The sequence below is a fragment of the Carex rostrata genome, chromosome 18, assembly GCF_964058835.1.
Source record: "Carex rostrata chromosome 18, lpCarRost1.2, whole genome shotgun sequence".
Lineage (NCBI taxonomy): Eukaryota > Viridiplantae > Streptophyta > Magnoliopsida > Poales > Cyperaceae > Carex > Carex rostrata.
Genome location: NC_135935.1, coordinates 6,127,931 through 6,140,043, shown reverse-complemented (window position 1 = coordinate 6,140,043; position 12,113 = coordinate 6,127,931). Strand labels below are relative to the sequence as shown.

Here is a 12,113-nt window from a genome sequence, read left to right as displayed (position 1 = left end):
AAAATAAAATAAAATAAAAAGGAATGCAACACAGGGACTTCCCAGGAGGTCACCCATCCTAGTACCACTCCTGCCCAAGCACGCTTAACTGCGGAGTTCCGATGGGATCCGGTGCTTTAGTGCTGGTATGATCGCATCCGTTATAGAATGACTCAAACCTCTACTTAAACGCAAATAACGACTATTTTAATTTAAAAACCGATTTAATTTCATCAAAAATTATCTAACTAATTTAATTTAATTTAATTTAATTTACAAGTTAAAATTCCATAATTCGATAAAACTCTGAGACAACCGCCTCGTGCGCTCATATACAGAATTACGCCATTTGCGGGTGCGACGCGCGGCAACAAAAAATAAAATAAAATAAAATAAAAAGGAATGCAACACAGGGACTTCCCAGGAGGTCACCCATCCTAGTACTACTCCTGCCCAAGCACGCTTAACTGCGGAGTTCCGATGGGATCCGGTGCTTTAGTGCTGGTATGATCGCATCCGTTATAGAATGACTCAAACCTCTACTTAAACGCAAATAACGACTATTTTAATTTAAAAACCGATTTAATTTCATCAAAAATTATCTAACTAATTTAATTTAATTTAATTTAATTTACAAGTTAAAATTCCATAATTCGATAAAACTCCGAGACAACCGCCTCGTGCGCTCATATACAGAATTACGCCATTTGCGGGTGCGACGCGCGGCAACAAAAAATAAAATAAAATAAAATAAAAAGGAATGCAACACAGGGACTTCCCAGGAGGTCACCCATCCTAGTACTACTCCTGCCCAAGCACGCTTAACTGCGGAGTTCCGATGGGATCCGGTGCTTTAGTGCTGGTATGATCGCATCCGTTATAGAATGACTCAAACCTCTACTTAAACGCAAATAACGACTATTTTAATTTAAAAACCGATTTAATTTCATCAAAAATTATCTAACTAATTTAATTTAATTTAATTTAATTTACAAGTTAAAATTCCATAATTCGATAAAACTCCGAGACAACCGCCTCGTGCGCTCATATACAGAATTACGCCATTTGCGGGTGCGACGCGCGGCAACAAAAAATAAAATAAAATAAAATAAAAAGGAATGCAACACAGGGACTTCCCAGGAGGTCACCCATCCTAGTACTACTCCTGCCCAAGCACGCTTAACTGCGGAGTTCCGATGGGATCCGGTGCTTTAGTGCTGGTATGATCGCATCCGTTATAGAATGACTCAAACCTCTACTTAAACGCAAATAACGACTATTTTAATTTAAAAACCGATTTAATTTCATCAAAAATTATCTAACTAATTTAATTTAATTTAATTTAATTTACAAGTTAAAATTCCATAATTCGATAAAACTCCGAGACAACCGCCTCGTGCGCTCATATACAGAATTACGCCATTTGCGGGTGCGACGCGCGGCAACAAAAAATAAAATAAAATAAAATAAAAAGGAATGCAACACAGGGACTTCCCAGGAGGTCACCCATCCTAGTACTACTCCTGCCCAAGCACGCTTAACTGCGGAGTTCCGATGGGATCCGGTGCTTTAGTGCTGGTATGATCGCATCCGTTATAGAATGACTCAAACCTCTACTTAAACGCAAATAACGACTATTTTAATTTAAAAACCGATTTAATTTCATCAAAAATTATCTAACTAATTTAATTTAATTTAATTTAATTTACAAGTTAAAATTCCATAATTCGATAAAACTCCGAGACAACCGCCTCGTGCGCTCATATACAGAATTACGCCATTTGCGGGTGCGACGCGCGGCAACAAAAAATAAAATAAAATAAAATAAAAAGGAATGCAACACAGGGACTTCCCAGGAGGTCACCCATCCTAGTACTACTCCTGCCCAAGCACGCTTAACTGCGGAGTTCCGATGGGATCCGGTGCTTTAGTGCTGGTATGATCGCATCCGTTATAGAATGACTCAAACCTCTACTTAAACGCAAATAACGACTATTTTAATTTAAAAACCGATTTAATTTCATCAAAAATTATCTAACTAATTTAATTTAATTTAATTTAATTTACAAGTTAAAATTCCATAATTCGATAAAACTCCGAGACAACCGCCTCGTGCGCTCATATACAGAATTACGCCATTTGCGGGTGCGACGCGCGGCAACAAAAAATAAAATAAAATAAAATAAAAAGGAATGCAACACAGGGACTTCCCAGGAGGTCACCCATCCTAGTACTACTCCTGCCCAAGCACGCTTAACTGCGGAGTTCCGATGGGATCCGGTGCTTTAGTGCTGGTATGATCGCATCCGTTATAGAATGACTCAAACCTCTACTTAAACGCAAATAACGACTATTTTAATTTAAAAACCGATTTAATTTCATCAAAAATTATCTAACTAATTTAATTTAATTTAATTTAATTTACAAGTTAAAATTCCATAATTCGATAAAACTCCGAGACAACCGCCTCGTGCGCTCATATACAGAATTACGCCATTTGCGGGTGCGACGCGCGGCAACAAAAAATAAAATAAAATAAAATAAAAAGGAATGCAACACAGGGACTTCCCAGGAGGTCACCCATCCTAGTACTACTCCTGCCCAAGCACGCTTAACTGCGGAGTTCCGATGGGATCCGGTGCTTTAGTGCTGGTATGATCGCATCCGTTATAGAATGACTCAAACCTCTACTTAAACGCAAATAACGACTATTTTAATTTAAAAACCGATTTAATTTCATCAAAAATTATCTAACTAATTTAATTTAATTTAATTTAATTTACAAGTTAAAATTCCATAATTCGATAAAACTCCGAGACAACCGCCTCGTGCGCTCATATACAGAATTACGCCATTTGCGGGTGCGACGCGCGGCAACAAAAAATAAAATAAAATAAAATAAAAAGGAATGCAACACAGGGACTTCCCAGGAGGTCACCCATCCTAGTACTACTCCTGCCCAAGCACGCTTAACTGCGGAGTTCCGATGGGATCCGGTGCTTTAGTGCTGGTATGATCGCATCCGTTATAGAATGACTCAAACCTCTACTTAAACGCAAATAACGACTATTTTAATTTAAAAACCGATTTAATTTCATCAAAAATTATCTAACTAATTTAATTTAATTTAATTTAATTTACAAGTTAAAATTCCATAATTCGATAAAACTCCGAGACAACCGCCTCGTGCGCTCATATACAGAATTACGCCATTTGCGGGTGCGACGCGCGGCAACAAAAAATAAAATAAAATAAAAAAAAAGGAATGCAACACAGGGACTTCCCAGGAGGTCACCCATCCTAGTACTACTCCTGCCCAAGCACGCTTAACTGCGGAGTTCCGATGGGATCCGGTGCTTTAGTGCTGGTATGATCGCATCCGTTATAGAATGACTCAAACCTCTACTTAAACGCAAATAACGACTATTTTAATTTAAAAACCGATTTAATTTCATCAAAAATTATCTAACTAATTTAATTTAATTTAATTTAATTTACAAGTTAAAATTCCATAATTCGATAAAACTCCGAGACAACCGCCTCGTGCGGTCATATACAGAATTACGCCATTTGCGGGTGCGACGCGCGGCAACAAAAAATAAAATAAAATAAAATAAAAAGGAATGCAACACAGGGACTTCCCAGGAGGTCACCCATCCTAGTACCACTCCTGCCCAAGCACGCTTAACTGCGGAGTTCCGATGGGATCCGGTGCTTTAGTGCTGGTATGATCGCATCCGTTATAGAATGACTCAAACCTCTACTTAAACGCAAATAACGACTATTTTAATTTAAAAACCGATTTAATTTCATCAAAAATTATCTAACTAATTTAATTTAATTTAATTTAATTTACAAGTTAAAATTCCATAATTCGATAAAACTCCGAGACAACCGCCTCGTGCGCTCATATACAGAATTACGCCATTTGCGGGTGCGACGCGCGGCAACAAAAAATAAAATAAAATAAAATAAAAAGGAATGCAACACAGGGACTTCCCAGGAGGTCACCCATCCTAGTACTACTCCTGCCCAAGCACGCTTAACTGCGGAGTTCCGATGGGATCCGGTGCTTTAGTGCTGGTATGATCGCATCCGTTATAGAATGACTCAAACCTCTACTTAAACGCAAATAACGACTATTTTAATTTAAAAACCGATTTAATTTCATCAAAAATTATCTAACTAATTTAATTTAATTTAATTTAATTTACAAGTTAAAATTCCATAATTCGATAAAACTCCGAGACAACCGCCTCGTGCGCTCATATACAGAATTACGCCATTTGCGGGTGCGACGCGCGGCAACAAAAAATAAAATAAAATAAAATAAAAAGGAATGCAACACAGGGACTTCCCAGGAGGTCACCCATCCTAGTACTACTCCTGCCCAAGCACGCTTAACTGCGGAGTTCCGATGGGATCCGGTGCTTTAGTGCTGGTATGATCGCATCCGTTATAGAATGACTCAAACCTCTACTTAAACGCAAATAACGACTATTTTAATTTAAAAACCGATTTAATTTCATCAAAAATTATCTAACTAATTTAATTTAATTTAATTTAATTTACAAGTTAAAATTCCATAATTCGATAAAACTCCGAGACAACCGCCTCGTGCGCTCATATACAGAATTACGCCATTTGCGGGTGCGACGCGCGGCAACAAAAAATAAAATAAAATAAAATAAAAAGGAATGCAACACAGGGACTTCCCAGGAGGTCACCCTTCCTAGTACTACTCCTGCCCAAGCACGCTTAACTGCGGAGTTCCGATGGGATCCGGTGCTTTAGTGCTGGTATGATCGCATCCGTTATAGAATGACTCAAACCTCTACTTAAACGCAAATAACGACTATTTTAATTTAAAAACCGATTTAATTTCATCAAAAATTATCTAACTAATTTAATTTAATTTAATTTAATTTACAAGTTAAAATTCCATAATTCGATAAAACTCCGAGACAACCGCCTCGTGCGCTCATATACAGAATTACGCCATTTGCGGGTGCGACGCGCGGCAACAAAAAATAAAATAAAATAAAATAAAAAGGAATGCAACACAGGGACTTCCCAGGAGGTCACCCTTCCTAGTACTACTCCTGCCCAAGCACGCTTAACTGCGGAGTTCCGATGGGATCCGGTGCTTTAGTGCTGGTATGATCGCATCCGTTATAGAATGACTCAAACCTCTACTTAAACGCAAATAACGACTATTTTAATTTAAAAACCGATTTAATTTCATCAAAAATTATCTAACTAATTTAATTTAATTTAATTTAATTTACAAGTTAAAATTCCATAATTCGATAAATCTCCGAGACAACCGCCTCGTGCGCTCATATACAGAATTACGCCATTTGCGGGTGCGACGCGCGGCAACAAAAAATAAAATAAAATAAAAAAAAAAGGAATGCAACACAGGGACTTCCCAGGAGGTCACCCATCCTAGTACTACTCCTGCCCAAGCACGCTTAACTGCGGAGTTCCGATGGGATCCGGTGCTTTAGTGCTGGTATGATCGCATCCGTTATAGAATGACTCAAACCTCTACTTAAACGCAAATAACGACTATTTTAATTTAAAAACCGATTTAATTTCATCAAAAATTATCTAACTAATTTAATTTAATTTAATTTAATTTACAAGTTAAAATTCCATAATTCGATAAAACTCCGAGACAACCGCCTCGTGCGCTCATATACAGAATTACGCCATTTGCGGGTGCGACGCGCGGCAACAAAAAATAAAATAAAATAAAATAAAAAGGAATGCAACACAGGGACTTCCCAGGAGGTCACCCATCCTAGTACTACTCCTGCCCAAGCACGCTTAACTGCGGAGTTCCGATGGGATCCGGTGCTTTAGTGCTGGTATGATCGCATCCGTTATAGAATGACTCAAACCTCTACTTAAACGCAAATAACGACTATTTTAATTTAAAAACCGATTTAATTTCATCAAAAATTATCTAACTAATTTAATTTAATTTAATTTAATTTACAAGTTAAAATTCCATAATTCGATAAAACTCCGAGACAACCGCCTCGTGCGCTCATATACAGAATTACGCCATTTGCGGGTGCGACGCGCGGCAACAAAAAATAAAATAAAATAAAATAAAAAGGAATGCAACACAGGGACTTCCCAGGAGGTCACCCATCCTAGTACTACTCCTGCCCAAGCACGCTTAACTGCGGAGTTCCGATGGGATCCGGTGCTTTAGTGCTGGTATGATCGCATCCGTTATAGAATGACTCAAACCTCTACTTAAACGCAAATAACGACTATTTTAATTTAAAAACCGATTTAATTTCATCAAAAATTATCTAACTAATTTAATTTAATTTAATTTAATTTACAAGTTAAAATTCCATAATTCGATAAAACTCCGAGACAACCGCCTCGTGCGCTCATATACAGAATTACGCCATTTGCGGGTGCGACGCGCGGCAACAAAAAATAAAATAAAATAAAATAAAAAGGAATGCAACACAGGGACTTCCCAGGAGGTCACCCATCCTAGTACTACTCCTGCCCAAGCACGCTTAACTGCGGAGTTCCGATGGGATCCGGTGCTTTAGTGCTGGTATGATCGCATCCGTTATAGAATGACTCAAACCTCTACTTAAACGCAAATAACGACTATTTTAATTTAAAAACCGATTTAATTTCATCAAAAATTATCTAACTAATTTAATTTAATTTAATTTAATTTACAAGTTAAAATTCCATAATTCGATAAAACTCCGAGACAACCGCCTCGTGCGCTCATATACAGAATTACGCCATTTGCGGGTGCGACGCGCGGCAACAAAAAATAAAATAAAATAAAATAAAAAGGAATGCAACACAGGGACTTCCCAGGAGGTCACCCATCCTAGTACTACTCCTGCCCAAGCACGCTTAACTGCGGAGTTCCGATGGGATCCGGTGCTTTAGTGCTGGTATGATCGCATCCGTTATAGAATGACTCAAACCTCTACTTAAACGCAAATAACGACTATTTTAATTTAAAAACCGATTTAATTTCATCAAAAATTATCTAACTAATTTAATTTAATTTAATTTAATTTACAAGTTAAAATTCCATAATTCGATAAAACTCCGAGACAACCGCCTCGTGCGCTCATATACAGAATTACGCCATTTGCGGGTGCGACGCGCGGCAACAAAAAATAAAATAAAATAAAATAAAAAGGAATGCAACACAGGGACTTCCCAGGAGGTCACCCATCCTAGTACTACTCCTGCCCAAGCACGCTTAACTGCGGAGTTCCGATGGGATCCGGTGCTTTAGTGCTGGTATGATCGCATCCGTTATAGAATGACTCAAACCTCTACTTAAACGCAAATAACGACTATTTTAATTTAAAAACCGATTTAATTTCATCAAAAATTATCTAACTAATTTAATTTAATTTAATTTAATTTACAAGTTAAAATTCCATAATTCGATAAAACTCCGAGACAACCGCCTCGTGCGCTCATATACAGAATTACGCCATTTGCGGGTGCGACGCGCGGCAACAAAAAATAAAATAAAATAAAAAAAAAAGGAATGCAACACAGGGACTTCCCAGGAGGTCACCCATCCTAGTACTACTCCTGCCCAAGCACGCTTAACTGCGGAGTTCCGATGGGATCCGGTGCTTTAGTGCTGGTATGATCGCATCCGTTATAGAATGACTCAAACCTCTACTTAAACGCAAATAACGACTATTTTAATTTAAAAACCGATTTAATTTCATCAAAAATTATCTAACTAATTTAATTTAATTTAATTTAATTTACAAGTTAAAATTCCATAATTCGATAAAACTCCGAGACAACCGCCTCGTGCGCTCATATACAGAATTACGCCATTTGCGGGTGCGACGCGCGGCAACAAAAAATAAAATAAAATAAAATAAAAAGGAATGCAACACAGGGACTTCCCAGGAGGTCACCCATCCTAGTACTACTCCTGCCCAAGCACGCTTAACTGCGGAGTTCCGATGGGATCCGGTGCTTTAGTGCTGGTATGATCGCATCCGTTATAGAATGACTCAAACCTCTACTTAAACGCAAATAACGACTATTTTAATTTAAAAACCGATTTAATTTCATCAAAAATTATCTAACTAATTTAATTTAATTTAATTTAATTTACAAGTTAAAATTCCATAATTCGATAAAACTCCGAGACAACCGCCTCGTGCGCTCATATACAGAATTACGCCATTTGCGGGTGCGACGCGCGGCAACAAAAAATAAAATAAAATAAAATAAAAAGGAATGCAACACAGGGACTTCCCAGGAGGTCACCCTTCCTAGTACTACTCCTGCCCAAGCACGCTTAACTGCGGAGTTCCGATGGGATCCGGTGCTTTAGTGCTGGTATGATCGCATCCGTTATAGAATGACTCAAACCTCTACTTAAACGCAAATAACGACTATTTTAATTTAAAAACCGATTTAATTTCATCAAAAATTATCTAACTAATTTAATTTAATTTAATTTAATTTACAAGTTAAAATTCCATAATTCGATAAAACTCCGAGACAACCGCCTCGTGCGCTCATATACAGAATTACGCCATTTGCGGGTGCGACGCGCGGCAACAAAAAATAAAATAAAATAAAATAAAAAGGAATGCAACACAGGGACTTCCCAGGAGGTCACCCATCCTAGTACTACTCCTGCCCAAGCACGCTTAACTGCGGAGTTCCGATGGGATCCGGTGCTTTACTGCTGGTATGATCGCATCCGTTATAGAATGACTCAAACCTCTACTTAAACGCAAATAACGACTATTTTAATTTAAAAACCGATTTAATTTCATCAAAAATTATCTAACTAATTTAATTTAATTTAATTTAATTTACAAGTTAAAATTCCATAATTCGATAAAACTCCGAGACAACCGCCTCGTGCGCTCATATACAGAATTACGCCATTTGCGGGTGCGACGCGCGGCAACAAAAAATAAAATAAAATAAAATAAAAAGGAATGCAACACAGGGACTTCCCAGGAGGTCACCCTTCCTAGTACTACTCCTGCCCAAGCACGCTTAACTGCGGAGTTCCGATGGGATCCGGTGCTTTAGTGCTGGTATGATCGCATCCGTTATAGAATGACTCAAACCTCTACTTAAACGCAAATAACGACTATTTTAATTTAAAAACCGATTTAATTTCATCAAAAATTATCTAACTAATTTAATTTAATTTAATTTAATTTACAAGTTAAAATTCCATAATTCGATAAAACTCCGAGACAACCGCCTCGTGCGCTCATATACAGAATTACGCCATTTGCGGGTGCGACGCGCGGCAACAAAAAATAAAATAAAATAAAATAAAAAGGAATGCAACACAGGGACTTCCCAGGAGGTCACCCATCCTAGTACTACTCCTGCCCAAGCACGCTTAACTGCGGAGTTCCGATGGGATCCGGTGCTTTAGTGCTGGTATGATCGCATCCGTTATAGAATGACTCAAACCTCTACTTAAACGCAAATAACGACTATTTTAATTTAAAAACCGATTTAATTTCATCAAAAATTATCTAACTAATTTAATTTAATTTAATTTAATTTACAAGTTAAAATTCCATAATTCGATAAAACTCCGAGACAACCGCCTCGTGCGCTCATATACAGAATTACGCCATTTGCGGGTGCGACGCGCGGCAACAAAAAATAAAATAAAATAAAATAAAAAGGAATGCAACACAGGGACTTCCCAGGAGGTCACCCATCCTAGTACTACTCCTGCCCAAGCACGCTTAACTGCGGAGTTCCGATGGGATCCGGTGCTTTAGTGCTGGTATGATCGCATCCGTTATAGAATGACTCAAACCTCTACTTAAACGCAAATAACGACTATTTTAATTTAAAAACCGATTTAATTTCATCAAAAATTATCTAACTAATTTAATTTAATTTAATTTAATTTACAAGTTAAAATTCCATAATTCGATAAAACTCCGAGACAACCGCCTCGTGCGCTCATATACAGAATTACGCCATTTGCGGGTGCGACGCGCGGCAACAAAAAATAAAATAAAATAAAATAAAAAGGAATGCAACACAGGGACTTCCCAGGAGGTCACCCATCCTAGTACTACTCCTGCCCAAGCACGCTTAACTGCGGAGTTCCGATGGGATCCGGTGCTTTAGTGCTGGTATGATCGCATCCGTTATAGAATGACTCAAACCTCTACTTAAACGCAAATAACGACTATTTTAATTTAAAAACCGATTTAATTTCATCAAAAATTATCTAACTAATTTAATTTAATTTAATTTAATTTACAAGTTAAAATTCCATAATTCGATAAAACTCCGAGACAACCGCCTCGTGCGCTCATATACAGAATTACGCCATTTGCGGGTGCGACGCGCGGCAACAAAAAATAAAATAAAATAAAATAAAAAGGAATGCAACACAGGGACTTCCCAGGAGGTCACCCTTCCTAGTACTACTCCTGCCCAAGCACGCTTAACTGCGGAGTTCCGATGGGATCCGGTGCTTTAGTGCTGGTATGATCGCATCCGTTATAGAATGACTCAAACCTCTACTTAAACGCAAATAACGACTATTTTAATTTAAAAACCGATTTAATTTCATCAAAAATTATCTAACTAATTTAATTTAATTTAATTTAATTTACAAGTTAAAATTCCATAATTCGATAAAACTCCGAGACAACCGCCTCGTGCGCTCATATACAGAATTACGCCATTTGCGGGTGCGACGCGCGGCAACAAAAAATAAAATAAAATAAAATAAAAAGGAATGCAACACAGGGACTTCCCAGGAGGTCACCCATCCTAGTACTACTCCTGCCCAAGCACGCTTAACTGCGGAGTTCCGATGGGATCCGGTGCTTTAGTGCTGGTATGATCGCATCCGTTATAGAATGACTCAAACCTCTACTTAAACGCAAATAACGACTATTTTAATTTAAAAACCGATTTAATTTCATCAAAAATTATCTAACTAATTTAATTTAATTTAATTTAATTTACAAGTTAAAATTCCATAATTCGATAAAACTCCGAGACAACCGCCTCGTGCGCTCATATACAGAATTACGCCATTTGCGGGTGCGACGCGCGGCAACAAAAAATAAAATAAAATAAAATAAAAAGGAATGCAACACAGGGACTTCCCAGGAGGTCACCCATCCTAGTACTACTCCTGCCCAAGCACGCTTAACTGCGGAGTTCCGATGGGATCCGGTGCTTTAGTGCTGGTATGATCGCATCCGTTATAGAATGACTCAAACCTCTACTTAAACGCAAATAACGACTATTTTAATTTAAAAACCGATTTAATTTCATCAAAAATTATCTAACTAATTTAATTTAATTTAATTTAATTTACAAGTTAAAATTCCATAATTCGATAAAACTCCGAGACAACCGCCTCGTGCGCTCATATACAGAATTACGCCATTTGCGGGTGCGACGCGCGGCAACAAAAAATAAAATAAAATAAAATAAAAAGGAATGCAACACAGGGACTTCCCAGGAGGTCACCCTTCCTAGTACTACTCCTGCCCAAGCACGCTTAACTGCGGAGTTCCGATGGGATCCGGTGCTTTAGTGCTGGTATGATCGCATCCGTTATAGAATGACTCAAACCTCTACTTAAACGCAAATAACGACTATTTTAATTTAAAAACCGATTTAATTTCATCAAAAATTATCTAACTAATTTAATTTAATTTAATTTAATTTACAAGTTAAAATTCCATAATTCGATAAAACTCCGAGACAACCGCCTCGTGCGCTCATATACAGAATTACGCCATTTGCGGGTGCGACGCGCGGCAACAAAAAATAAAATAAAATAAAATAAAAAGGAATGCAACACAGGGACTTCCCAGGAGGTCACCCATCCTAGTACTACTCCTGCCCAAGCACGCTTAACTGCGGAGTTCCGATGGGATCCGGTGCTTTAGTGCTGGTATGATCGCATCCGTTATAGAATGACTCAAACCTCTACTTAAACGCAAATAACGACTATTTTAATTTAAAAACCGATTTAATTTCATCAAAAATTATCTAACTAATTTAATTTAATTTAATTTAATTTACAAGTTAAAATTCCATAATTCGATAAAACTCCGAGACAACCGCCT

The 12,113-nt window shown here is 37.7% G+C and overlaps 34 non-coding genes across 34 annotated transcripts; all 34 read right to left on the bottom strand.

Moving 5' to 3' along the window:
• Positions 1-20: 20 nt before the first annotated feature.
• LOC144570523 (5S ribosomal RNA) lies at positions 21-139 on the bottom strand. The gene has a single exon (XR_013516786.1). It is a non-coding gene; the product is annotated as a 5S ribosomal RNA (ribosomal RNA).
• A 239-nt stretch (positions 140-378) lies between these two features.
• LOC144570221 (5S ribosomal RNA) lies at positions 379-497 on the bottom strand. The gene has a single exon (XR_013516488.1). It is a non-coding gene; the product is annotated as a 5S ribosomal RNA (ribosomal RNA).
• Positions 498-736: 239 nt separating this feature from the next.
• LOC144570220 (5S ribosomal RNA) lies at positions 737-855 on the bottom strand. The gene has a single exon (XR_013516486.1). It is a non-coding gene; the product is annotated as a 5S ribosomal RNA (ribosomal RNA).
• A 239-nt stretch (positions 856-1,094) lies between these two features.
• On the bottom strand, positions 1,095-1,213 carry LOC144570219 (5S ribosomal RNA). Its single transcript, XR_013516485.1, has one exon. It is a non-coding gene; the product is annotated as a 5S ribosomal RNA (ribosomal RNA).
• A 239-nt stretch (positions 1,214-1,452) lies between these two features.
• On the bottom strand, positions 1,453-1,571 carry LOC144570218 (5S ribosomal RNA). Its single transcript, XR_013516484.1, has one exon. It is a non-coding gene; the product is annotated as a 5S ribosomal RNA (ribosomal RNA).
• A 239-nt stretch (positions 1,572-1,810) lies between these two features.
• On the bottom strand, positions 1,811-1,929 carry LOC144570217 (5S ribosomal RNA). Its single transcript, XR_013516483.1, has one exon. It is a non-coding gene; the product is annotated as a 5S ribosomal RNA (ribosomal RNA).
• Positions 1,930-2,168: 239 nt separating this feature from the next.
• LOC144570215 (5S ribosomal RNA) lies at positions 2,169-2,287 on the bottom strand. The gene has a single exon (XR_013516482.1). It is a non-coding gene; the product is annotated as a 5S ribosomal RNA (ribosomal RNA).
• A 239-nt stretch (positions 2,288-2,526) lies between these two features.
• LOC144570214 (5S ribosomal RNA) lies at positions 2,527-2,645 on the bottom strand. Its single transcript, XR_013516480.1, has one exon. It is a non-coding gene; the product is annotated as a 5S ribosomal RNA (ribosomal RNA).
• A 239-nt stretch (positions 2,646-2,884) lies between these two features.
• LOC144570212 (5S ribosomal RNA) lies at positions 2,885-3,003 on the bottom strand. Its single transcript, XR_013516478.1, has one exon. It is a non-coding gene; the product is annotated as a 5S ribosomal RNA (ribosomal RNA).
• Positions 3,004-3,241: 238 nt separating this feature from the next.
• LOC144570211 (5S ribosomal RNA) lies at positions 3,242-3,360 on the bottom strand. The gene has a single exon (XR_013516477.1). It is a non-coding gene; the product is annotated as a 5S ribosomal RNA (ribosomal RNA).
• Positions 3,361-3,599: 239 nt separating this feature from the next.
• Positions 3,600-3,718, bottom strand: LOC144570522 (5S ribosomal RNA). Its single transcript, XR_013516785.1, has one exon. It is a non-coding gene; the product is annotated as a 5S ribosomal RNA (ribosomal RNA).
• A 239-nt stretch (positions 3,719-3,957) lies between these two features.
• Positions 3,958-4,076, bottom strand: LOC144570210 (5S ribosomal RNA). Its single transcript, XR_013516476.1, has one exon. It is a non-coding gene; the product is annotated as a 5S ribosomal RNA (ribosomal RNA).
• A 239-nt stretch (positions 4,077-4,315) lies between these two features.
• LOC144570209 (5S ribosomal RNA) lies at positions 4,316-4,434 on the bottom strand. The gene has a single exon (XR_013516474.1). It is a non-coding gene; the product is annotated as a 5S ribosomal RNA (ribosomal RNA).
• A 239-nt stretch (positions 4,435-4,673) lies between these two features.
• On the bottom strand, positions 4,674-4,792 carry LOC144570584 (5S ribosomal RNA). Its single transcript, XR_013516845.1, has one exon. It is a non-coding gene; the product is annotated as a 5S ribosomal RNA (ribosomal RNA).
• Positions 4,793-5,031: 239 nt separating this feature from the next.
• Positions 5,032-5,150, bottom strand: LOC144570583 (5S ribosomal RNA). The gene has a single exon (XR_013516844.1). It is a non-coding gene; the product is annotated as a 5S ribosomal RNA (ribosomal RNA).
• Positions 5,151-5,389: 239 nt separating this feature from the next.
• On the bottom strand, positions 5,390-5,508 carry LOC144570208 (5S ribosomal RNA). The gene has a single exon (XR_013516473.1). It is a non-coding gene; the product is annotated as a 5S ribosomal RNA (ribosomal RNA).
• A 239-nt stretch (positions 5,509-5,747) lies between these two features.
• LOC144570207 (5S ribosomal RNA) lies at positions 5,748-5,866 on the bottom strand. Its single transcript, XR_013516472.1, has one exon. It is a non-coding gene; the product is annotated as a 5S ribosomal RNA (ribosomal RNA).
• Positions 5,867-6,105: 239 nt separating this feature from the next.
• LOC144570206 (5S ribosomal RNA) lies at positions 6,106-6,224 on the bottom strand. Its single transcript, XR_013516471.1, has one exon. It is a non-coding gene; the product is annotated as a 5S ribosomal RNA (ribosomal RNA).
• A 239-nt stretch (positions 6,225-6,463) lies between these two features.
• LOC144570205 (5S ribosomal RNA) lies at positions 6,464-6,582 on the bottom strand. Its single transcript, XR_013516470.1, has one exon. It is a non-coding gene; the product is annotated as a 5S ribosomal RNA (ribosomal RNA).
• Positions 6,583-6,821: 239 nt separating this feature from the next.
• LOC144570204 (5S ribosomal RNA) lies at positions 6,822-6,940 on the bottom strand. Its single transcript, XR_013516468.1, has one exon. It is a non-coding gene; the product is annotated as a 5S ribosomal RNA (ribosomal RNA).
• A 239-nt stretch (positions 6,941-7,179) lies between these two features.
• LOC144570203 (5S ribosomal RNA) lies at positions 7,180-7,298 on the bottom strand. The gene has a single exon (XR_013516467.1). It is a non-coding gene; the product is annotated as a 5S ribosomal RNA (ribosomal RNA).
• Positions 7,299-7,537: 239 nt separating this feature from the next.
• Positions 7,538-7,656, bottom strand: LOC144570201 (5S ribosomal RNA). The gene has a single exon (XR_013516465.1). It is a non-coding gene; the product is annotated as a 5S ribosomal RNA (ribosomal RNA).
• Positions 7,657-7,895: 239 nt separating this feature from the next.
• LOC144570199 (5S ribosomal RNA) lies at positions 7,896-8,014 on the bottom strand. Its single transcript, XR_013516464.1, has one exon. It is a non-coding gene; the product is annotated as a 5S ribosomal RNA (ribosomal RNA).
• A 239-nt stretch (positions 8,015-8,253) lies between these two features.
• On the bottom strand, positions 8,254-8,372 carry LOC144570581 (5S ribosomal RNA). Its single transcript, XR_013516843.1, has one exon. It is a non-coding gene; the product is annotated as a 5S ribosomal RNA (ribosomal RNA).
• A 239-nt stretch (positions 8,373-8,611) lies between these two features.
• On the bottom strand, positions 8,612-8,730 carry LOC144570655 (5S ribosomal RNA). The gene has a single exon (XR_013516914.1). It is a non-coding gene; the product is annotated as a 5S ribosomal RNA (ribosomal RNA).
• Positions 8,731-8,969: 239 nt separating this feature from the next.
• Positions 8,970-9,088, bottom strand: LOC144570580 (5S ribosomal RNA). Its single transcript, XR_013516842.1, has one exon. It is a non-coding gene; the product is annotated as a 5S ribosomal RNA (ribosomal RNA).
• A 239-nt stretch (positions 9,089-9,327) lies between these two features.
• On the bottom strand, positions 9,328-9,446 carry LOC144570198 (5S ribosomal RNA). Its single transcript, XR_013516463.1, has one exon. It is a non-coding gene; the product is annotated as a 5S ribosomal RNA (ribosomal RNA).
• A 239-nt stretch (positions 9,447-9,685) lies between these two features.
• Positions 9,686-9,804, bottom strand: LOC144570197 (5S ribosomal RNA). Its single transcript, XR_013516462.1, has one exon. It is a non-coding gene; the product is annotated as a 5S ribosomal RNA (ribosomal RNA).
• Positions 9,805-10,043: 239 nt separating this feature from the next.
• On the bottom strand, positions 10,044-10,162 carry LOC144570196 (5S ribosomal RNA). The gene has a single exon (XR_013516461.1). It is a non-coding gene; the product is annotated as a 5S ribosomal RNA (ribosomal RNA).
• Positions 10,163-10,401: 239 nt separating this feature from the next.
• LOC144570579 (5S ribosomal RNA) lies at positions 10,402-10,520 on the bottom strand. Its single transcript, XR_013516841.1, has one exon. It is a non-coding gene; the product is annotated as a 5S ribosomal RNA (ribosomal RNA).
• Positions 10,521-10,759: 239 nt separating this feature from the next.
• On the bottom strand, positions 10,760-10,878 carry LOC144570194 (5S ribosomal RNA). Its single transcript, XR_013516459.1, has one exon. It is a non-coding gene; the product is annotated as a 5S ribosomal RNA (ribosomal RNA).
• Positions 10,879-11,117: 239 nt separating this feature from the next.
• LOC144570193 (5S ribosomal RNA) lies at positions 11,118-11,236 on the bottom strand. The gene has a single exon (XR_013516458.1). It is a non-coding gene; the product is annotated as a 5S ribosomal RNA (ribosomal RNA).
• Positions 11,237-11,475: 239 nt separating this feature from the next.
• LOC144570578 (5S ribosomal RNA) lies at positions 11,476-11,594 on the bottom strand. The gene has a single exon (XR_013516840.1). It is a non-coding gene; the product is annotated as a 5S ribosomal RNA (ribosomal RNA).
• Positions 11,595-11,833: 239 nt separating this feature from the next.
• LOC144570192 (5S ribosomal RNA) lies at positions 11,834-11,952 on the bottom strand. Its single transcript, XR_013516457.1, has one exon. It is a non-coding gene; the product is annotated as a 5S ribosomal RNA (ribosomal RNA).
• Between the last annotated feature and the right edge of the window lie 161 nt (positions 11,953-12,113).